This window comes from Anopheles funestus, unplaced genomic scaffold, assembly GCF_943734845.2.
Source record: "Anopheles funestus unplaced genomic scaffold, idAnoFuneDA-416_04 scaffold_31_ctg1, whole genome shotgun sequence".
Taxonomy (NCBI): domain Eukaryota; kingdom Metazoa; phylum Arthropoda; class Insecta; order Diptera; family Culicidae; genus Anopheles; species Anopheles funestus.
In genome coordinates, this window is record NW_026045360.1 from 120,696 (window position 1) to 146,854 (window position 26,159).

The 26,159-nt window shown below is 47.3% G+C and overlaps 2 long non-coding RNA genes across 2 annotated transcripts; both read right to left on the reverse strand.

The window, feature by feature from the left end:
• Positions 1-4,386: 4,386 nt before the first annotated feature.
• LOC125774568 (uncharacterized) lies at positions 4,387-23,824 on the reverse strand. The gene is made up of 5 exons (XR_007421051.1): positions 23,688-23,824; positions 21,798-21,951; positions 20,272-21,335; positions 14,588-16,603; positions 4,387-4,507 (listed from the first exon to the last, which is right to left on the reverse strand). It is a non-coding gene; the product is annotated as an uncharacterized LOC125774568 (long non-coding RNA).
• On the reverse strand, positions 5,239-8,667 carry LOC125774570 (uncharacterized). The gene is made up of 3 exons (XR_007421054.1): positions 7,266-8,667; positions 6,034-6,103; positions 5,239-5,487 (listed from the first exon to the last, which is right to left on the reverse strand). It is a non-coding gene; the product is annotated as an uncharacterized LOC125774570 (long non-coding RNA).
• Positions 23,825-26,159: the final 2,335 nt, after the last annotated feature.

The window sequence follows — 26,159 nt, forward strand, 5'->3', positions numbered from 1 at the left end:
TTAGCCAAGACACCTTAGCCAAGACACCTTAGCCAAGACACCTTAGCCAAGACACCTTAGCCTAAACACCTTAGCCAAGACACTTTAGCCAAGACACCTTAGCCAAGACACCTTAGCCGAGACACATTTGCCAAGACACCTTAGCCAAGACACCTTAGCCAAGACACCTTAGCCAAGACACATTAGCCAAGACACCTTAGCCAAGACACCTTAGCCAAGACACCTTAGCCAAGACACATTAGCCAAGACACCTTAGCCAAGACACATTAGCCAAGACACATTAGCCGAGACACCTTAGCCAAGACACCTTAGCCAAGACACCTTAGCCAAGACACATTAGCCAAGACACATTAGCCAAGACACCTCAGCCAAGACACCTTAGCCAAGACACCTTAGCCAAGACACCTTAGCCGAGACACATTAGCCAAGACACATTAGCCAAGACACATTAGCCAAGACACTTTAGCCAAGACACATTAGCCAAGACACATTAGCCAAGACACCTTAGCCAAGACACCTTAGCCAAGACACATTAGCCAAGACACCTTAGCCGAGACACATTAGCCAAGACACCTTAGCCAAGACACCTTAGCCAGGACACCTTAGCCAAGACACATTAGCCGAGACACATTAGCCAAGACACATTAGCCAAGACACCTTAGCCAAGACACATTAGCCAAGACACCATAGCCAAGACACCTTAGCCAAGACACCTTAGCCCAGACACCTTAGCCGAGACACATTAGCCAAGACACCTTAGCCAAGACACCTTAGCCAAGACACATTAGCCAAGACACCTTAGCTGAGTTACATTAGCCAAGACACCTTAGCCAAGACACATTAGCCAAGACACCTTAGCCAAGACACATTAGCCAAGACACATTAGCCGAGACACCTTAGCCAAGACACCTTAGCCAAGACACCTTAGCCAAGACACCTTAGCCAAGACACCTTAGCCAAGACACCTTAACCAAGACACTTTAGCCGAGACACATTAGCCAAGACACCTTAGCCAAGACACCTTAGCCGAGACACATTAGCCAAGACACCTTAGCCAAGACACCTTAGCCAAGACACCTTAGCCAAGACACCTTAGCCAAGACACGTTAGCCAAGACACCTTATCCAAGACACCTTAGCCAAGACACCTTAGCCAAGACACATTAGCCAAGACACCTTAGCCAAGACACCTTAGCCAAGACACCTTAGCCAAGACACCTTAGCCAAGACACATTAGCCAAGACACATTAGCCAAGACACCTTAGCCAAGACACATTAGCCAAGACACATTAGCCAAGACACATTAGCCAAGACACCTTAGCCAAGACACATTAGCCAAGACACCTTAGCCGAGACACATTAACCAAGACACCTTAGCCAAGACACCTTAGCCAAGACACCTTAGCCAAGACACCTTAGCCAAGACACCTTAGCCAAGACACATTAGCCAAGACACATTAGCCAAGACACATTAGCCAAGACACCTTAGCCAAGACACATTAGCCAAGACACATTAGCCAAGACACATTAGCCTAGACACCTTAGCCAAGACACCTTAGCCAAGACACATTAGCCAAGACACCTTAGCCAAGACACATTAGCCAAGACACCTTAGCCGAGACACATCAGCCAAGACACCTTAGCCAAGACACCTTAGCCAAGACATCTTAGCCAAGACACCTTAGCCAAGACACATTAGCCAAGACACATTAGCCAAGACACATTAGCCAAGACACCTTAGCCAAGACACCTTAGCCAAGACACTTTAGCCAAGACACCTTAGCCGAGACACATTAGCCAAGACACCTTAGCCAAGACACCTTAGCCAAGACACCTTAGCCAAGACACCTTAGCCAAGACACATTAGCCAAGACACATTAGCCAAGACACCTTAGCCAAGACACCTTAGCCAAGACACATTAGCCAAGACACCTTAGCCAAGACACCTTAGCCAAGACACCTTAGCCAAGACACCTTAGCCGAGACACATTAGCCAAGACACCTTAGCCAAGACACCTTAGCCAAGACACCTTAGCCAAGACACCTTAGCCGAGACACATTAGCCAAGACACTTTAGCCAAGACACCTAAGCCGAGACACATTAGCCAAGACACCTTAGCCAAGACACCTTAGCCAAGACACCTTAGCCAAGACACTTTAGCCGAGACACATTAGCCAAGACACCTTAGCCAAGACACCTTAGCCAAGACACATAAGCCAAGACACCTTAGCCAAGACACATTAGCCAAGACACCTAAGCCGAGACACATTAGCCAAGACACTTTAGCCAAGACACCTTAGCCGAGACACATTAGCCAAGACACCTTAGCCAAGACACCTTAGCCAAGACACCTTAGCCAAGACACCTTAGCCAGGACACATTAGCCGAGACACATTAGCCAAGACACCTTAGCCAAGACACATTAGCCAAGACACCTTAGCCAAGACACCTTAGCCAAGACACTTTAGCCAAGACACATTAGCCAAGACACATTAGCCAAGACACCTTAGCCAAGACACCTTAGCCAAGACACATTAGCCAAGACACCTTAGCCAAGACACCTTAGCCAAGACACATTAGCCAAGATACCTTAGCCAAGACACATTAGCCAAGACACATTAGCCGAGACACCTTAGCCAAGACACATTAGCCAAGACACCTTAGCCAAGACACATTAGCCAAGACACATTAGCCGAGACACATAAGCCAAGACACCTTAGCCAAGACACCTTAGCCAAGACACCTTAGCCAAGACACATTAGCCAAGACACCTTAGCCAAGACACATTAGCCAAGACACCTTAGCCGAGACACATTAACCAAGACACCTTAGCCAAGACACCTTAGCCAAGACACCTTAGCCAAGACACCTTAGCCAAGACACATTAGCCAAGACACATTAGCCAAGACACCTTAGCCAAGACACATAAGCCAAGACACCTTAGCCAAGACACCTTAGCCAAGACACCTTAGCCAAGACACATTAGCCAAGACACATTAGCCAAGACACATTAGCCAAGACACATTAGCCAAGACACCTTAGCCAAGACACCTTAGCCAAGACACATTAGCCGAGACACATTAGCCAAGACACCTTAGCCAAGACACATAAGCCAAGACACCTTAGCCAAGACACATTAGCCAAGACACATGAGCCAAGACACCTTAGCCAAGACACATCAGCCAAGACACATTAGCCGAGACACCTTAGCCGAGACTCATTAGCCGAGACACATTAGCCGAGACACCTTAGCCGAGACACATTAGCCGAGACACATTAGCCAAGACACATTAGCCAAGACACCGAAGCCAAGACACCTTAGCCGAGACACTTTGACCAAGACACCTTAGCAAAGACACCTTAGCCAAGACACATTAGCCGAGACACATTAGCCGATACACCTTAGCCGAGACACATTAGCCAAGACACCTTAGCCAAGACACCTTAGCCAAGATACATTAGCCAAGACACATTAGCCAAGACACCTTAGCCAAGACACCTTAGCCAAGACACCTTAGCCAAGACACATTAGCCAAGACACATTAGCCAAGACACATTAGCCGAGACACATTAGCCAAGACACCTTAGCCAAGACACCTTAGCCAAGACACATTAGCCGAGACACCTTAGCCAAGACACATTAGCTGAGACACATTAGCCAAGACACCTTAGCCAAGACACATTAGCCAAGACACATTAGCCAAGACACCTTTGCCAAGACACATTAGCCGAGACACCTTAGCCAAGACACATTAGCCGCGACACATTAGCCGAGACACCTTAGCCAAGACACCTTAGCCAAGACACATTAGCCAAGACACATTAGCCGAGACACATTAGCCAAGACACATTAGCCAAGACACATTAGCCGAGACACCTTAGCCAAGACACCTTAGCCGAGACACATTAGCCGAGACACATTAGCCAAGACACATTAGCCAAGACACCTAAGCCAAGACACCTTAGCCGAGACACTTTAGCCAAGACACCTTAGCAAAGACGCATTAGCCAAGACACCTTAGCCAAGACACCTTAGCCGAGACACCTTAGCCAAGACACCTTAGAAAAGACACATTAGCCGAGACACATTAGCCAAGACACCTTAGCCAAGACACCTTAGCCAAGACACCTTAGCCAAGACACATTAGGCGAGACACATTAGCCAAGACACCTTAGCCAAGACACCTTAGCCAAGACACCTTAGCCAAGACACCTTAGCCAAAACACCTAAGCCAAGACACTTTAGCAGAGACACATTAGCCATGACACCTTAGCCAAGACACATAAGCAGAGACACCTTAGCAGAGACACATTAGCCAAGACACCTTAGACAAGACACATTAGCCGAGATACATAAGCCAAGACACCTTAGCCAAGACACCTTAGCCAAGACACATTAGCCAAGACACCTTAGCCAAGACACATTAGCCGAGACACATTAGCCAAGACACCTTAGCCAAGACACTTTAGCCACGACACCTTAGCCAAGACACATTAACCGAGACACCTTAGCCAAGACACATTAGCCAAGACACCTTAGCCAAGACACATTAGCCAAGGCACTTTAGCCACGACACCTTAGCCAAGACACCTTAGAAAAGACACCTTAGCCAAGACACCTTAGCCGAGACACATTAGCCGAGACACATTAGCCAAGACACATTAGCCAAGACACCTAAGCCAAGACACCTTAGCCGAGACACTTTAGCCAAGACACCTTAGCAAAGACACATTAGCCAAGACACCTTAGCCAAGACACATTAGCCGAGACACATTAGCCAAGACACCTTAGCCAAGACACCTTAGCCAAGACACCTTAGCCAAGACACATTAGCCGAGACACATTAGCCAAGACACCTTAGCCAAGACACATTAGCCAAGACACCTTAGCCAAGACACCTTAGCCAAGACACCTTAGCCAAGACACATTAGCCGATACACATTAGCCACGATACCTTAGCCAAGACACCTTAGCCAAGACACATTAGCCAAGACACATTAGCCAAGACACATTAGCCACGACACCTTAGCCAAAACACCTTAGCCAAGACACATTAGCCAAGACACATTAGCCAAGACACATAAGCAGAGACACATTAGCCGAGACACATTAGCCAAGACACCTTAGTAAAGACACCTTAGCCAAGACACCTTAGCCAAGACACCTTAGCCAAGACACCTAAGCCAAGACACTTTAGCAGAGACACATTAGCCATGACACCTTAGCCAAGAGACCTTAGCCAAGACACATTAGCCAAGACACCTTAGCCAAGACACCTTAGCAAAGACACATTAGCCAAGACACATTAGCCAAGACACATTAGCCGAGACACCTTAGCCAAGACACCTAAGCCAAGACACCTTAGCCGAGACACTTTAGCCAAGACACCTTAGCCAAGACACCTTAGCCAAGACACATTAGCCAAGACACATTAGCAAAGACACCTTAGCCTAGACACCTTAACCAACACACCTTAGCCAAGACACCTTAGCCAAGACACATTAGCCAAGACACATTAGCCAAGACACATTAGCCAAGACACATAAGCAGAGACACCTTAGCAGAGACACATTAGCCAAGACACCTTAGACAAGACACATTAGCCGAGATACATAAGCCAAGACACCTTAGCCAAGACACCTTAGCCAAGACACATTAGCCAAGACGCATTAGCCAAGACACCTTAGCCAAGACACATTAGCCGAAACACATTAGCCAAGACACCTAAGCCAAGACACCTTAGCCAAGACACCTTAGCCAAGACACATTAGCCAAGACACATTAGCCGAGACACCTTAGCAAAGACACATTAGCCAAGACACATTAGCGGAGACACATTAGCCAAGACACCTTAGCCAAGACACATTAGCCGAGACACCTTAGCCAAGACACCTTAGCCAAGACACATTAGCCAAGACACCTTAGCCAAGACACCTTAGCCGAGACACCTTAGCCAAGACACCTTAGCCAAGACACATTAGCCAAGACACCTTAGCAAAGACACCTTAGCCTAGACACCTTAACCAACACACCTTAGCCAAGACACCTTAGCCAAGACACATTAGCCAAGACACATTAGCCACGACACCTTAGCCAAGACACCTTAGCCAAGACACATTAGCCAAGACACATTAGCCAAGACACCTTAGCCAAGACACCTTAGCCAAGACACATTAGCCAAGACACATTAGCCAAGACACATAAGCAGAGACACCTTAGCAGAGACACATTAGCCAAGACACCTTAGACAAGACACATTAGCCGAGATACATAAGCCAAGACACCTTAGCCAAGACACCTTAGCCAAGACACATTAGCCAAGACGCATTAGCCAAGACACATTAGCCGAGACACCTTAGCCAAGACACCTTAGCCAAGACACATTAGCCAAGACACATTAGCCAAGACACATTAGCCTAGACACCTTAGCCAAGACACCTTAGCCAAGACACCTTAGCCAAGACACATTAGCCGAGACACATTAGCCAAGACACCTTAGCCAAGACACATTAGCCAAGACACATTAGCCAAGACACCTTAGCCAAGACACATTAGCCAAGACACCTTAGCCGAGACACATTAGCCAAGACACCTTAGCCAAGACACCTTAGCCAAGACACATTAGCCAAGACACCTTAGCCAAGACACATTAGCCAAGACACCGAAGCCAAGACACCTTAGCCGAGACACTTTGACCAAGACACCTTAGCAAAGACACCTTAGCCAAGACACATTAGCCGAGACACATTAGCCGATACACCTTAGCCGAGACACATTAGCCAAGACACCTTAGCCAAGACACCTTAGCCAAGATACATTAGCCAAGACACATTAGCCAAGACACCTTAGCCAAGACACCTTAGCCAAGACACCTTAGCCAAGACACATAAGCCAAGACACCTTAGCCAAGACACCTTAGCCAAGACACCTTAGCCAAGACACATTAGCCAAGACACATTAGCCAAGACACCTTAGCCAAGACACATTAGCCAAGACACCTAAGCCAAGACACATTAGCCAAGACACCTTAGCCAAGACACCTTAGCCAAGACACCTTAGCCAAGACACCTTAGCCGAGACACATTAGCCAAGACACTTTAGCCAAGACACCTAAGCCGAGACACATTAGCCAAGACACCTTAGCCAAGACACCTTAGCCAAGACACCTTAGCCAAGACACATTAGCCTAGACACCTTAGCCAAGACACCTTAGCCAAGACACATTAGCCAAGACACCTTAGCCAAGACACATTAGCCAAGACACCTTAGCCAAGACACATTAGCCAAGACACATTAGCCGAGACACCTTAGCCAAGACACCTTAGCCAAGACACATTAACCAAGACACATTAGCCAAGACACATTAGCCTAGACACCTTAGCCAAGACACCTTAGCCAAGACACCTTAGCCAAGACACATTAGCCGAGACACATTAGCCAAGACACCTTAGCCAAGACACATTAGCCAAGACACATTAGCCAAGACACCTTAGCCAAGACACATTAGCCAAGACACCTTAGCCGAGACACATTAGCCAAGACACCTTAGCCAAGACACCTTAGCCAAGACACCTTAGCCAAGACACCTTAGCCAAGACACATTAGCCAAGACACCTTAGCCAAGACACATTAGCCGAGACACATAAGCCAAGACACCTTTGCCAAGACACCTTAGCCAAGACACCTTAGCCAAGACACATTAGCCAAGACACATTAGCCAAGACACCTTAGCCAAGACACATTAGCCAAGACACCTTAGCCGAGACACATTAGCCAAGACACCTTAGCCAAGACACCTTAGCCAAGACACCTTAGCCAAGACACCTTAGCCAAGACACATTAGCCAAGACACATTAGCCAAGACACCTTAGCCAAGACACATTAGCCAAGACACCTTAGCCAAGACACCTTAGCCGAGACACATTAGCCAAGACACCTTAGCCAAGACACCTTAGCCAAGACACCTTAGCCAAGACACCTTAGCCAAGACACGTTAGCCAAGACACCTTAGCCAAGACACCTTAGCCAAGACACATTAGCCAAGACACCTTAGCCAAGACACCTTAGCCAAGACACCTTAGCCAAGACACCATAGCCGAGACACATTAGCCAAGACACCTTAGCCAAGACACCTTAGCCAAGACACCTTAGCCAAGACACATTAGCCAAGACACCTTAGCCAAGACACCTTAGCCAAGACACATTAGCCAAGACACCTTAGCCGAGACACATAAGCCAAGACACCTTGGCCAAGACACCTTAGCCAAGACACCTTAGCCAAGACACATTAGCCAAGACACCTTAGCCAAGACACATTAGCCAAGACACCTTAGCCGAGACACATTAACCAAGACACCTTAGCCAAGACACCTTAGCCAAGACACATTAGCCAAGACACATTAGCCAAGACACCTTAGCCAAGACACATAAGCCAAGACACCTTAGCCAAGACACCTTAGCCAAGACACCTTAGCCAAGACACATTAGCCAAGACACATTAGCCAAGACACATTAGCCAAGACACATTAGCCAAGACACCTTAGCCAAGACACCTTAGCCAAGACACATTAGCCGAGACACATTAGCCAAGACACCTTAGCCAAGACACATTAGCCAAGACACCTTAGCCAAGACACATTAGCCAAGACACATTAGCCAAGACACATGAGCCAAGACACCTTAGCCAAGACACATCAGCCAAGACACATTAGCCGAGACACCTTAGCCGAGACTCATTAGCCGAGACACATTAGCCGAGACACCTTAGCCGAGACACATTAGCCGAGACACATTAGCCAAGACACATTAGCCAAGATACATTAGCCAAGACACCTTAGCCAAGACACATTAGCCGAGACACATTAGCCGATACACCTTAGCCGAGACACCTTAGCCGAGACACATTAGCCAAGACACCTTAGTCGAGACACTTTGACCAAGACACCTTAGCAAAGACACCTTAGCCAAGACACATTAGCCGAGACACATTAGCCGATACACCTTAGCCGAGACACATTAGCCAAGACACCTTAGCCAAGACACCTTAGCCAAGATACATTAGCCAAGACACATTAGCCAAGACACCTTAGCCAAGACACCTTAGCCAAGACACCTTTGCCAAGACACATTAGCCAAGACACATTAGCCACGACACATTAGCCGAGACACATTAGCCAAGACACCTTAGCCAAGACACCTTAGCCAAGACACATTAGCCGAGACACCTTAGCCAAGACACATTAGCTGAGACACATTAGCCAAGACACCTTAGCCAAGACACATTAGCCAAGACACATTAGCCAAGACACCTTAGCCAAGATACATTAGCCGAGACACCTTAGCCAAGACACATTAGCCGCGACACATTAGCCGAGACACCTTAGCCAAGACACCTTAGCCAAGACACATTAGCCAAGACACATTAGCCGAGACACATTAGCCAAGACACATTAGCCAAGACACATTAGCCGAGACACCTTAGCCAAGACACCTTAGCCGAGACACATTAGCCGAGACACATTAGCCAAGACACATTAGCCAAGACACCTAAGCCAAGACACCTTAGCCGAGACACTTTAGCCAAGACACCTTAGCAAAGACGCATTAGCCAAGACACCTTAGCCAAGACACCTTAGCCGAGACACCTTAGCCAAGACACCTTAGAAAAGACACATTAGCCGAGACACATTAGCCAAGACACCTTAGCCAAGACACCTTAGCCAAGACACCTTAGCCAAGACACATTAGCCGAGACACATTAGCCAAGACACCTTAGCCAAGACACCTTAGCCAAGACACCTTAGCCAAGACACCTTAGCCAAAACACCTAAGCCAAGACACTTTAGCACAGACACATTAGCCATGACACCTTAGCCAAGACACATAAGCAGAGACACCTTAGCAGAGACACATTAGCCAAGACACCTTAGACAAGACACATTAGCCGAGATACATAAGCCAAGACACCTTAGCCAAGACACCTTAGCCAAGACACATTAGCCAAGACACCTTAGCCAAGACACATTAGCCGAGACACATTAGCCAAGACACCTTAGCCAAGACACTTTAGCCACGACACCTTAGCCAAGACACATTAACCGAGACACCTTAGCCAAGACACATTAGCCAAGACACCTTAGCCAAGACACATTAGCCAAGACACTTTAGCCACGACACCTTAGCCAAGACACCTTAGAAAAGACACCTTAGCCAAGACACCTTAGCCGAGACACATTAGCCGAGACACATTAGCCAAGACACATTAGCCAAGACACCTAAGCCAAGACACCTTAGCCGAGACACTTTAGCCAAGACACCTTAGCAAAGACACATTAGCCAAGACACCTTAGCCAAGACACATTAGCCGAGACACATTAGCCAAGACACCTTAGCCAAGACACCTTAGCCAAGACACCTTAGCCAAGACACATTAGCCGAGACACATTAGCCAAGACACCTTAGCCAAGACACATTAGCCAAGACACCTTAGCCAAGACACCTTAGCCAAGACACCTTAGCCAAGACACATTAGCCGATACACATTAGCCACGATACCTTAGCCAAGACACCTTAGCCAAGACACATTAGCCAAGACACATTAGCCAAGACACATTAGCCACGACACCTTAGCCAAGACACCTTAGCCAAGACACATTAGCCAAGACACATTAGCCAAGACACATAAGCAGAGACACATTAGCCAAGACACATTAGCCAAGACACATTAGCCGAGACACCTTAGCCAAGACACCTAAGCCAAGACACCTTAGCCGAGACACTTTAGCCAAGACACCTTAGCCAAGACACCTTAGCCAAGACACATTAGCCAAGACACATTAGCAAAGACACCTTAGCCTAGACACCTTAACCAACACACCTTAGCCAAGACACCTTAGTAAAGACACATTAGCCAAGACACATTAGCCAAGACACATTAGCCAAGACACATTAGCCAAGACACATAAGCAGAGACACCTTAGCAGAGACACATTAGCCAAGACACCTTAGACAAGACACATTAGCCGAGATACATAAGCCAAGACACCTTAGCCAAGACACCTTAGCCAAGACACATTAGCCAAGACGCATTAGCCAAGACACCTTAGCCAAGACACATTAGCCGAAACACATTAGCCAAGACACCTAAGCCAAGACACCTTAGCCAAGACACCTTAGCCAAGACACATTAGCCAAGACACATTAGCCGAGACACCTTAGCAAAGACACATTAGCCAAGACACATTAGCGGAGACACATTAGCCAAGACACCTTAGCCAAGACACTTTAGCCAAGACACATTAGCCAAGACACCTTAGCCAAGACACCTTAGCCAAGACACATAAGCAGAGACACCTTAGCCAAGACACCTTAGCCAAGACACCTTAGCCGAGACACCTTAGCCAAGACACCTTAGCCAAGACACATTAGCCAAGACACCTTAGCCAAGACACATTAGCCAAGACACATGAGCCAAGACACCTTAGCCAAGACACATCAGCCAAGACACATTAGCCGAGACACCTTAGCCGAGACTCATTAGCCGAGACACATTAGCCGAGACACCTTAGCCGAGACACATTAGCCGAGACACATTAGCCAAGACACATTAGCCGAGACACTTTGACCAAGACACCTTAGCAAAGACACCTTAGCCAAGACATATTAGCCGAGACACATTAGCCGATACACCTTAGCCGAGACACATTAGCCAAGACACCTTAGCCAAGACACCTTAGCCAAGATACATTAGCCAAGACACATTAGCCAAGACACCTTAGCCAAGACACATTAGTTAAGACACCTTAGCCAAGACACATTAGCCGAAACACATTAGCCAAGACACCTAAGCCAAGACACCTTAGCCAAGACACCTTAGCCAAGACACATTAGCCAAGACACATTAGCCGAGACACCTTAGCAAAGACACATTAGCCAAGACACATTAGCGGAGACACATTAGCCAAGACACCTTAGCCAAGACACTTTAGCCAAGACACATTAGCCAAGACACCTTAGCCAAGACACCTTAGCCAAGACACATAAGCAGAGACACCTTAGCCAAGACACCTTAGCCAAGACACCTTAGCCGAGACACCTTAGCCAAGACACCTTAGCCAAGACACATTAGCCAAGACACCTTAGCAAAGACACCTTAGCCTAGACACCTTAACCAACACACCTTAGCCAAGACACCTTAGCCAAGACACATTAGCCAAGACACATTAGCCACGACACCTTAGCCAAGACACATTAGCCAAGACACATTAGCCAAGACACATTAGCCGAAACACATTAGCCAAGACACCTAAGCCAAGACACCTTAGCCAAGACACCTTAGCCAAGACACATTAGCCAAGACACATTAGCCGAGACACCTTAGCAAAGACACATTAGCCAAGACACATTAGCGGAGACACATTAGCCAAGACACCTTAGCCAAGACACTTTAGCCAAGACACATTAGCCAAGACACATTAGCCGAGACACCTTAGCCAAGACACCTTAGCCAAGACACATTAGCCAAGACACCTTAGCCAAGACACCTTAGCCGAGACACCTTAGCCAAGACACCTTAGCCAAGACACATTAGCCAAGACACCTTAGCAAAGACACCTTAGCCTAGACACCTTAACCAACACACCTTAGCCAAGACACCTTAGCCAAGACACATTAGCCAAGACACATTAGCCACGACACCTTAGCCAAGACACCTTAGCCAAGACACATTAGCCAAGACACATTAGCCAAGACACCTTAGCCAAGACACCTTAGCCAAGACACATTAGCCAAGACACATTAGCCAAGACACATAAGCAGAGACACCTTAGCAGAGACACATTAGCCAAGACACCTTAGACAAGACACATTAGCCGAGATACATAAGCCAAGACACCTTAGCCAAGACACCTTAGCCAAGACACATTAGCCAAGACGCATTAGCCAAGACACCTTAGCCAAGACACATTAGCCGAAACACATTAGCCAAGACACCTAAGCCAAGACACCTTAGCCAAGACACCTTAGCCAAGACACATTAGCCAAGACACATTAGCCGAGACACCTTAGCAAAGACACATTAGCCAAGACACATTAGCGGAGACACATTAGCCAAGACACCTTAGCCAAGACACTTTAGCCAAGACACATTAGCCAAGACACCTTAGCCAAGACACCTTAGCCAAGACACATTAGCCGAGACACATTAGCCAAGACACCTTAGCCAAGACACATTAGCCAAGACACATTAGCCAAGACACATTAGCCGAGACACATTAGCCAAGACACCTTAGCCAAGACACCTTAGCCAAGAAACATTAGCCGAGACACCTTAGCCGAGACACATTAGCCAAGACACCTTAGCCAAGACACCTTAGCCAAGACACCTTAGCCAAGACACATCAGCCAAGACACATTAGCCAAGACACATTAGCCAAGACACCTTAGCCAAGACACATTAGCCGAGACACCTTAGCCAAGACACATTAGCCGAGACACATAAGCCGAGACACCTTAGCCAAGACTTCTAAGCCAAGACACCTTAGCCAAGAAAAATTAGCTGAGATACATTAGCCAAGACACATTAGTCAAGACACATTAGCCGAGACACCTTAGCCAAGACACCTTAGCCGAGACACATTAGCCAAGACACATTAGCCAAGACACATTAGCCAAGACACCTAAGCCAAGATACCTTAGCCGAGACACATTAGCCAAGACACCTTAGCAAAGACACATTAGCCAAGACACCTTAGCCAAGACACATTAGCCGAGACACATTAGCCAAGACACCTTAGCCAAGACACCTTAGCCAAGACACCTTAGCCAAGACGCCTTAGCCAAGACACATTAGCCGAGACACATTAGCCAAGACACCTTAGCCAAGACACCTTAGCCAAGACACCTTAGTCAAGACAGCTTAGCCAAGACACCTAAGCCAAGACACTTTAGCCGAGACACATTAGACAAGACACCTTAGCAAAGACACCTTAGCCAAGACACCTTAGCCAAGACACCTTAGCCAAGACACCTTAGCCAAGACACATTAGCCGAGACACATTAGCCAAGACACCTTAGCCAAGACACCTTAGCCAAGACACATTAGCCAAGACACCTTAGCCAAGATACATTAGCCAAGACACCTTAGCCAAGACACCTTAGCCAAGACACATTAGCCAAGACACATTAGCCAAGACACATTAGCCGAGACACATTAGCCAAGACACCTTAGCCAAGACACCTTAGCCAAGACACTTTAGCCCAGACACATTAGCCAAGACACCTTAGCCAAGACACCTTAGCCAAGACACATTAGCCAAGACACCTTAGCCAAGATACATTAGCCAAGACACCTTAGCCAAGACACCTTAGCCAAGACACCTTAGCCAAGACACCTTAGCCAAGACACATTAGCCGAGACACATTAGCCAAGACACCTTAGCCAAGACACCTTAGCCAAAACACATTAGCCAAGACACCTTAGCCAAGATACATTAGCCAAGACACCTTAGCCAAGACACCTTAGCCAAGACACCTTAGCCAAGACACATTAGCCGAGATACATAAGCCAAGACACCTTAGCCAAGACACCTTAGCCAAGACACATTAGCCAAGACACCTTAGCCAAGACACATTAGCCAAGACACTTTAGCCACGACACCTTAGCCAAGACACCTTAGAAAAGACACCTTAGCCAAGACACCTTAGCCAAGACACCTTAGCCAAGACACATTAGCCAAGACACATTAGCCAAGACACATTAGCCAAGACACATAAGCCAAGACACCTTAGTCAAGACACCTTAGCCAAGACACATTAGCCAAGACACATTAGCCAAGACACTTTAGCCACGACACCTTAGCCAAGACACCTTAGCCGAGACACATTAGCCAAGACACTTTAGCCAAGACACATTAGCCAAGACACTTTAGCCAAGACACATTAGCCAAGACACCTTAGCCAAGACACCTAAGCCAAGACACCTTAGCCAAGACACCTTAGCCAAGACACATTAGCCAAGACACATTAGCCAAGACACATTAGCCAAGACACCTTAGCCAAGACACATTAGCCAAGACACCTTAGCCGAGACACATTAGCCAAGACACATTAGCTAAGACACATTAGCCAAGACACATTAGCCAAGACACATTAGCCAAGACACATTAGCCAAGACACCTTAGCCAAGACACATTAGCCAAGACACCTTAGAAAAGACACCTTAGCCAAGACACCTTAGCCAAGACACCTTAGCCAAGACACATTAGCCAAGACACATTAGCCAAGACACATTAGCCAAGACACATTAGCCAAGACACCTTAGTCAAGACACCTTAGCCAAGACACATTAGCCAAGACACATTAGCCAAGACACCTTAGCCGAGACACATTAGCCAAGACACTTTAGCCAAGACACATTAGCCAAGACACCTTAGCCGAGACACATTAGCCAAGACACTTTAGCCAAGACACATTAGCCAAGACACCTTAGCCAAGACACCTAAGCCAAGACACCTTAGCCAAGACACCTTAGCCAAGACACATTAGCCAAGACACATTAGCCAAGACACATTAGCCAAGACACCTTAGCCAAGACACCTTAGCCAAGACACATTAGCCGAGACACATTAGCCAAGACACCTTAGCCAAGACACCTTAGCCAAGACACATTAGCCAAGACACATTAGCCAAGACACCTTAGCCAAGACACCTTAGCCGAGACACTTTAGCCAAGACACCTTAGCCAAGACACCTTAGCCAAGACACCTTAGCCAAGACACATTAGCCAAGACACCTTAGCCAAGACACATTAGCCGAGACACATTAGCCAAGGCACATTAGCCAAGACACTTTAGCCAAGACACCTTAGCCGAGACACATTAGCCAAGACACCTTAGCCAAGACACATTAGCCGAGACACATTAGCCAAGACACCTAAGCCAAGACACTTTAGCCAAGACACATTAGCCAAGACACCTTAGCCAAGACACATTAGCCAAGACACATTAGCCAAGACACATTAGCCAAGACACCTTAGCCAAGACACCTTAGCCAAGACACCTTAGCCAAGACACATTAGCCAAGACACATTAGCCAAGACACCTTAGCCAAGACACCTTAGCCAAGACACCTTAGCCAAGACACATTAGCCAAGACACATAAGCCAAGACACCTTAGCCGAGACACATTAGCCAAGACACCTTAGCCGAGACACCTTAGCCGAGACACATTAGCCAAAACACCTTAGCCAAGACACATTAGCCAAGACACCTTAGCCAAGACACCTTAGCCAAGACACCTTAGCCAAGACACCTTAGCCAAGACACCTTTGCCAAGACACCTTAGCCAAGACACCTTAGCCAAGACACCTTAGCCAAGACACCTTTGCCGAGACACATTAGCCAAGACACCTTAGCCGAGACACCTTAGCCGAGACACCTTAGCCAAGACACATTAGCCAAGACACCTTAGCCGAGACACCTTAGCCAAGACACCTTAGCCAAGACACCTTAGCCGAGACACATTAGCCGAGACACCTTAGCCAAGACACCTTAGCCGAGACACATAAGCCAAGACACCTTAGCCAAGACACATAAGCCAAGACACCTTAGCCAAGACACCTTAGCCAAGACACATTAGCCAAGACACATTAGCCAAGACACATTAGCCGAGACACATTAGCCAAGACACTTTAGCCAAGACACATTAGCCAAGACACCTTAGCCAAGACACCTTAGCCAAGACACCTTAGCCAAGACACTTTAGCCGAGACACATTAGCCAAGACAACTTAGCCAAGACACCTTAGCCAAGACACCTTAGCCAAGACACCTTAGCCAAGACACCTTAGCCGAGACACATTAGCCAAGACACCTAAGCCAAGACACTTTAGCCAAGACACATTAGCCAAGACACCTTAGCCAAGACACCTTAGCCAAGACACCTTAGCCAAGACACCTTAGCCAAGACACCTTTGCCGAGACACATTAGCCAAGACACCTTAGCCAAGACACATTAGCCAAGACACCTTAGCCAAGACACATTAGCCAAGACACCTTAGCCAAGACACCTTAGCCGAGACACCTTAGCCAAGACACCTTAGCCAGGACACATTAGCCGAGACACATTAGCCAAGACACATTAGCCAAGACACATTAGCCAAGACACATTAGCCAAGACACCTTAGCCAAGACACCTTATCCAAGACACCTTAGCCAAGAAACATTAGCCAAGACACCTTAGCCAAGACACCTAAGCCAAGACACATTAGCCAAGACACTTTAGCCGAGACACATTAGCCAAGACACCTTAGCCAAAACACCTTAGCCAAGACACCTTAGCCAAGACACCTTAGCCAAGACACCTTAGCCAAGACACTTTAGCCGAGACACATTAGCCAAGACACCTTAGCCAAGACACCTTAGCCAAGACACCTTAGCCAAGACACCTTAGCCAAGACACCTTAGCCAAGACACTTTAGCCGAGACACATTAGCCAAGACACCTTAGCCAAGACACTTTAGCCGAGACACATTAGCCAAGACACCTTAGCCAAGACACCTTAGCCAAGACACCTTAGCAAAGACACCTTAGCCAAGACACCTTAGCCGAGACACATTAGCCAAGAAACTAAAGCCAAGACACTTTAGCCAAGACACCATAGCCAAGACACCTTAGCCAAGACACCTTAGCCAAGACACTTTAGCCGAGACACATTAGCCAAGACACCTTAGCCAAGACACCTTAGCCAAGACACTTTAGCCGAGACACATTAGCCGAGACACATTAGCAAAGACACATTAGCCAAGACACCTTAGCCAAGACACCTTAGCCAAGACACATTAGCCAAGACACATAAGCCAAGACACCTTAGCCAAGACACATTAGCCAAGACACCTTAGCCAAGACACCTTAGCCAAGACACCTTAGCCAAGACACTTTAGCCGAGACACATTAGCCAAGACACCCTAGCCAAGACACTTTAGCCGAGACACATTAGCCAAGACACCTTAGCCAAGACACCTTAGCCAAGACACATTAGCCAAGACACATAAGCCAAGACACCTTAGCCAAGACACCTTAGCCAAGACACCTTAGCCAAGACACCTTAGCCAAGACACCTTAGCCAAGACACCTTTGCCGAGACACATTAGCCAAGACACCTTAGCCGAGACACCTTAGCCAAGACACATTAGCCAAGACACCTTAGCCGAGACACCTTAGCCAAGACACCTTAGCCAAGACACATTAGCCAAGACACCTTAGCCAAGACACCTTAGCCAAGACACCTTAGCCAAGACACATTAGCCAAGACACCTTAGCCGAGACACATTAGCCAAGACACTTTAGCCAAGACACCTTAGCCGAGACACATTAGCCAAGACACCTTAGCCAAGACACATTAGCCAAGACACCTTAGCCAAGACACCTTAGCCAAGACACCTTAGCCAAGACACATTAGCCAAGACACCTTAGCCGAGACACATTAGCCAAGACACCTTAGCCAAGACACTTTAGCTGAGACACATAAGCCAAGACACCTTAGCCAAGACACTTTAGCTGAGACACATAAGCCAAGACACCTTAGCCGAGACACATTAACCAAGGCACCTTAGCCAAGACACCTTAGCCAAGACACCTTAGCCAAGACACTTTAGCTGAGACACATAAGCCAAGACACCTTAGCCAAGACACTTTAGCTAAAACACATTAGCCAAGACACCTTAGCCAAGACACCTTAGCCGAGACACATTAGCCAAGACACCTAAGCCAAGACACTTTAGCCAAGACACATTAGCCAAGACACCTAAGCCAAGACACCTTAGCCAAGACACATTAGCCAAGACACATTAGCCAAGACACATTAGCCAAGACACCTTAGCCAAGACACCTTAGCCAAGACACCTTAGCCAAGACACATTAGCCGAGACACATTAGCCAAGACACCTTAGCCAAGACACCTTAGCCAAGACACCTTAGCCAAGACACTTTAGCCGAGACACATTAGCCAAGACACCTTAGCCAAGACACCTAAGCCAAGACACCTTAGCCAAGACACATTAGCCAAGACACATTAGCCAAGACACATTAGCCAAGACACCTTAGCCAAGACACCTTAGCCAAGACACATTAGCCAAGACACCTTAGCCAAGACACTTTAGCCAAGACACATTAGCCAAGACACCTTAGCCAAGACACCTTAGCCAAGACACATTAGCCAAGACACATTAGCCAAGACACATTAGCCAAGACACCTTAGCCAAGACACCTTAGCCAAGACACCTTAGCCAAGACACCTTAGCCAAGACACCTTAGCCAAGACACATTAGCCAAGACACATTAGCCAAGACACCTTAGCCAAGACACCTTAGCCAAGACACCTTAGCCAAGACACCTTAGCCAAGACACTTTAGCCGAGACACATTAGCCAAGACACCTTAGCCAAGACACTTTAGCCAAGACACTTTAGCCGAGACACATTAGCCAAGACACCTTAGCCAAGACACCTTAGCCAAGACACATTAGCCAAGACACATTAGCCAAGACACCTTAGCCAAGACACATTAGCCAAGACACCTTAGCCGAGACACATTAGCCAAGACACATTAGCCAAGACACTTTAGCCGAAACACCTTAGCCGAGACACACTAGCCAAGACACCTTAGCCAAGACACCTTAGCCAAGACACCTTAGCCAAGACACCTTAGCCAAGACACCTTAGCCAAGACACCTTAGCCGAAACACATTAGCCAAAACACCTTAGCCAAGACACCTTAGCCAAGACACCTTAGCCAAGACACCTTAGCCAAGACACCTTAGCCGAGACACATTAGCCAAGACACATTAGCCAAGACAAATTAGCCAAGACACCTTAGCCAAGACACCTTAGCCAAGACACCTTAGCCAAGACACATTAGCCAAGACACATTAGCCAAGACACATTAGCCAAGACACCTTAGCCAAGACACCTTAGCCAAGATACCTTAGCCAAGACACCTTAGCCAAGACACCTTAGCCAAGACACATTAGCCAAGACACCTTAGCCAAGACACTTTAGCCGAGACACCTTAGCCAAGACACCTTAGCCAAGACACCTTAGCCAAGACACCTTAGCCGAGACACATTAGCCAAGACACCTTAGCCAAGACACATTAGCCAAGACACCTTAGCCAAGACACCTTAGCCAAGACACTTTAGCCGAGACACATTAGCCAAGACACCTTAGCCAAGACACCTTAGCCAAGACACCTTAGCCAAGACACCTTACCCAAGACACCTTAGCCAAGACACATTAGCCAAGACACATTAGCCAAGACACATTAGCCAAGACACATTAGCCGAGACACATTAGCCAAGACACCTTAGCCAAGACACCTTAGCCAAGACACCTTAGCCAAGACACCTTAGCCAAGACACCTTAGCCAAGACACATTAGCCAAGACACCTTAGCCAAGACACATTAGCCAAGACACCTTAGCCAAGACACCTTAGCCGAGACACATTAGCCAAGACACCTAAGCCAAGACACTTTAGCCAAGACACATTAGCCAAGACACCTTAGCCAAGACACCTTAGCCAAGACACATTAGCCAAGACACATTAGCCAAGACACATTAGCCAAGACACATTAGCCAAGACACCTTAGCCAAGACACCTTAGCCAAGACACATTAGCCAAAACACATTAGCCAAGACACCTTAGCCGAGACACATTAGCCAAGACACTTTAGCCAAGACACATTAGCCAAGACACCTTAGCCAAGACACCTAAGCCAAGACACCTTAGCCAAGACACCTTAGCCAAGACACTTTAGCCGAGACACATTAACCAAGACACCTTAGCCAAGACACTTTAGCCAAGACACATTAGCCAAGACACCTTAGCCAAGACACCTTAGCCGAGACACATTAGCCAAGACACCTAAGCCAAGACACTTTAGCCAAGACACATTAGCCAAGACACCTTAGCCAAGACACCTTAGCCAAGACACATTAGCCAAGACACCTTAGCCAAGACACCTTTGCCGAGACACATTAGCCAAGACACCTTAGCCAAGACACATTAGCCAAGACACCTTAGCCAAGACACATTAGCCAAGACACCTTAGCCAAGACACCTTAGCCAAGACACCTTAGCCAAGACACCTTAGCCAAGATACCTTAGCCGAGACACATTAGCCAAGACACATTAGCCAAGACACATTAGCCAAGACACCTTAGCCAAGACACCTTAGCCAAGACACATTAGCCGAGACACATTAGCCAAGACACCTTAGCCAAGACACCTTAGCCAAGACACATTAGCCAAGACACATTAGCCAAGACACCTTAGCCAAGACACCTTAGCCGAGACACTTTAGCCAAGACACCTTAGCCAAGACACCTTAGCCAAGACACCTTAGCCAAGACACATTAGCCAAGACACCTTAGCCAAGACACATTAGCCGAGACACATTAGCCAAGGCACATTAGCCAAGACACTTTAGCCAAGACACCTTAGCCGAGACACATTAGCCAAGACACATTAGCCAAGACACATTAGCCGAGACACATTAGCCAAGACACCTAAGCCAAGACACTTTAGCCAAGACACATTAGCCAAGACACCTTAGCCAAGACACATTAGCCAAGACACATTAGCCAAGACACATTAGCCAAGACACCTTAGCCAAGACACCTTAGCCAAGACACCTTAGCCAAGACACATTAGCCAAGACACATTAGCCAAGACACCTTAGCCAAGACACCTTAGCCAAGACACCTTAGCCAAGACACATTAGCCAAGACACATAAGCCAAGACACCTTAGCCGAGACACATTAGCCAAGACACCCTAGCCAAGACACTTTAGCCGAGACACCTTAGCCAAGACACCTTAGCCAAGACACATTAGCCAAGACACCTTAGCCAAGACACATTAGCCGAGACACATTAGCCAAGGCACATTAGCCAAGACACCTTAGCCAAGACACCTTAGCCAAGACGCCTTAGCCAAGACACATTAGCCGAGACACATTAGCCAAGACACCTTAGCCAAGACACCTTAGCCAAGACACCTTAGTCAAGACAGCTTAGCCAAGACACCTAAGCCAAGACACTTTAGCCGAGACACATTAGACAAGACACCTTAGCAAAGACACCTTAGCCAAGACACCTTAGCCAAGACACCTTAGCCAAGACACCTTAGCCAAGACACATAAGCCGAGACACATTAGCCAAGACACCTTAGCCAAGACACCTTAGCCAAGACACATTAGCCAAGACACCTTAGCCAAGATACATTAGCCAAGACACCTTAGCCAAGACACCTTAGCCAAGACACATTAGCCAAGACACATTAGCCAAGACACATTAGCCGAGACACATTAGCCAAGACACCTTAGCCAAGACACCTTAGCCAAGACACTTTAGCCCAGACACATTAGCCAAGACACCTTAGCCAAGACACCTTAGCCAAGACACATTAGCCAAGACACCTTAGCCAAGACACATTAGCCAAGACACCTTAGCCAAGACACCTTAGCCAAGACACCTTAGCCAAGACACCTTAGCCAAGACACATTAGCCGAGACACATTAGCCAAGACACCTTAGCCAAGACACCTTAGCCAAGACACATTAGCCAAGACACCTTAGCCAAGATACATTAGCCAAGACACCTTAGCCAAGACACCTTAGCCAAGACACCTTAGCCAAGACACCTTAGCCAAGACACCTTAGCCAAGACACATTAGCCGAGATACATAAGCCAAGACACCTTAGCCAAGACACCTTAGCCAAGACACATTAGCCAAGACACCTTAGCCAAGACACATTAGCCAAGACACTTTAGCCACGACACCTTAGCCAAGACACCTTAGAAAAGACACCTTAGCCAAGACACCTTAGCCAAGACACCTTAGCCAAGACACATTAGCCAAGACACATTAGCCAAGACACATTAGCCAAGACACATTAGCCAAGACACCTTAGTCAAGACACCTTAGCCAAGACACATTAGCCAAGACACATTAGCCAAGACACTTTAGCCACGACACCTTAGCCAAGACACCTTAGAAAAGACACCTTAGCCAAGACACCTTAGCCAAGACACCTTAGCCAAGACACATTAGCCAAGACACATTAGCCAAGACACATTAGCCAAGACACATTAGCCAAGACACCTTAGTCAAGACACCTTAGCCAAGACACATTAGCCAAGACACATTAGCCAAGACACCTTAGCCGAGACACATTAGCCAAGACACTTTAGCCAAGACACATTAGCCAAGACACCTTAGCCGAGACACATTAGCCAAGACACTTTAGCCAAGACACATTAGCCAAGACACCTTAGCCAAGACACCTAAGCCAAGACACCTTAGCCAAGACACCTTAGCCAAGACACATTAGCCAAGACACATTAGCCAAGACACATTAGCCAAGACACCTTAGCCAAGACACCTTAGCCAAGACACATTAGCCGAGACACATTAGCCAAGACACCTTAGCCAAGACACCTTAGCCAAGACACATTAGCCAAGACACATTAGCCAAGACACCTTAGCCAAGACACCTTAGCCGAGACACTTTAGCCAAGACACCTTAGCCAAGACACCTTAGCCAAGACACCTTAGCCAAGACACATTAGCCAAGACACCTTAGCCAAGACACATTAGCCGAGACACATTAGCCAAGGCTCATTAGCCAAGACACTTTAGCCAAGACACCTTAGCCGAGACACATTAGCCAAGACACCTTAGCCAAGACACATTAGCCGAGACACATTAGCCAAGACACCTAAGCCAAGACACTTTAGCCAAGACACATTAGCCAAGACACCTTAGCCAAGACACATTAGCCAAGACACTTTAGCCGAGACACATTAGACAAGACACCTTAGCAAAGACACCTTAGCCAAGACACCTTAGCCAAGACACCTTAGCCAAGACACCTTAGCCAAGACACATTAGCCGAGACACATTAGCCAAGACACCTTAGCCAAGACACCTTAGCCAAGACACATTAGCCAAGACACCTTAGCCAAGATACATTAGCCAAGACACCTTAGCCAAGACACCTTAGCCAAGACACATTAGCCAAGACACATTAGCCAAGACACATTAGCCGAGACACATTAGCCAAGACACCTTAGCCAAGACACCTTAGCCAAGACACTTTAGCCCAGACACATTAGCCAAGACACCTTAGCCAAGACACCTTAGCCAAGACACATTAGCCAAGACACCTTAGCCAAGACACATTAGCCAAGACACCTTAGCCAAGACACCTTAGCCAAGACACCTTAGCCAAGACACCTTAGCCAAGACACATTAGCCGAGACACATTAGCCAAGACACCTTAGCCAAGACACCTTAGCCAAGACACATTAGCCAAGACACCTTAGCCAAGATACATTAGCCAAGACACCTTAGCCAAGACACCTTAGCCAAGACACCTTAGCCAAGACACCTTAGCCAAGACACCTTAGCCAAGACACATTAGCCGAGATACATAAGCCAAGACACCTTAGCCAAGACACCTTAGCCAAGACACATTAGCCAAGACACCTTAGCCAAGACACATTAGCCAAGACACTTTAGCCACGACACCTTAGCCAAGACACCTTAGAAAAGACACCTTAGCCAAGACACCTTAGCCAAGACACCTTAGCCAAGACACATTAGCCAAGACACATTAGCCAAGACACATTAGCCAAGACACATTAGCCAAGACACCTTAGTCAAGACACCTTAGCCAAGACACATTAGCCAAGACACATTAGCCAAGACACTTTAGCCACGACACCTTAGCCAAGACACCTTAGAAAAGACACCTTAGCCAAGACACCTTAGCCAAGACACCTTAGCCAAGACACATTAGCCAAGACACATTAGCCAAGACACATTAGCCAAGACACATTAGCCAAGACACCTTAGTCAAGACACCTTAGCCAAGACACATTAGCCAAGACACATTAGCCAAGACACCTTAGCCGAGACACATTAGCCAAGACACTTTAGCCAAGACACCTTAGCCAAGACACATTAGCCGAGACACATTAGCCAAGGCACATTAGCCAAGACACTTTAGCCAAGACACCTTAGCCGAGACACATTAGCCAAGACACCTTAGCCAAGACACATTAGCCGAGACACATTAGCCAAGACACCTAAGCCAAGACACTTTAGCCAAGACACATTAGCCAAGACACCTTAGCCAAGACACATTAGCCAAGACACATTAGCCAAGACACATTAGCCAAGACACCTTAGCCAAGACACCTTAGCCAAGACACCTTAGCCAAGACACATTAGCCAAGACACATTAGCCAAGACACCTTAGCCAAGACACCTTAGCCAAGACACCTTAGCCAAGACACATTAGCCAAGACACATAAGCCAAGACACCTTAGCCGAGACACATTAGCCAAGACACCTTAGCCAAGACACCTTAGCCGAGACACATTAGCCAAAACACCTTAGCCAAGACACATTAGCCAAGACACCTTAGCCAAGACACCTTAGCCAAGACACCTTAGCCAAGACACCTTAGCCAAGACACCTTAGCCAAGACACCTTTGCCGAGACACATTAGCCAAGACACCTTAGCCAAGACACATTAGCCAAGACACCTTAGCCAAGACACATTAGCCAAGACACCTTAGCCAAGACACCTTAGCTGAGACACCTTAGCCAAGACACCTTAGCCAGGACACATTAGCCGAGACACATTAGCCAAGACACATTAGCCAAGACACATTAGCCAAGACACATTAGCCAAGACACCTTAGCCAAGACACCTTATCCAAGACACCTTAGCCAAGAAACATTAGCCAAGACACCTTAGCCAAGACACCTAAGCCAAGACACATTAGCCAAGACACTTTAGCCGAGACACATTAGCCAAGACACCTTAGCCAAAACACCTTAGCCAAGACACCTTAGCCAAGACACCTTAGCCAAGACACCTTAGCCAAGACACTTTAGCCGAGACACATTAGCCAAGACACCTTAGCCAAGACACCTTAGCCAAGACACCTTAGCCAAGACACCTTAGCCAAGACACCTTAGCCAAGACACCTTAGCCAAGACACTTTAGCCGAGACACATTAGCCAAGACACCTTAGCCAAGACACTTTAGCCGAGACACATTAGCCAAGACACCTTAGCCAAGACACCTTAGCCA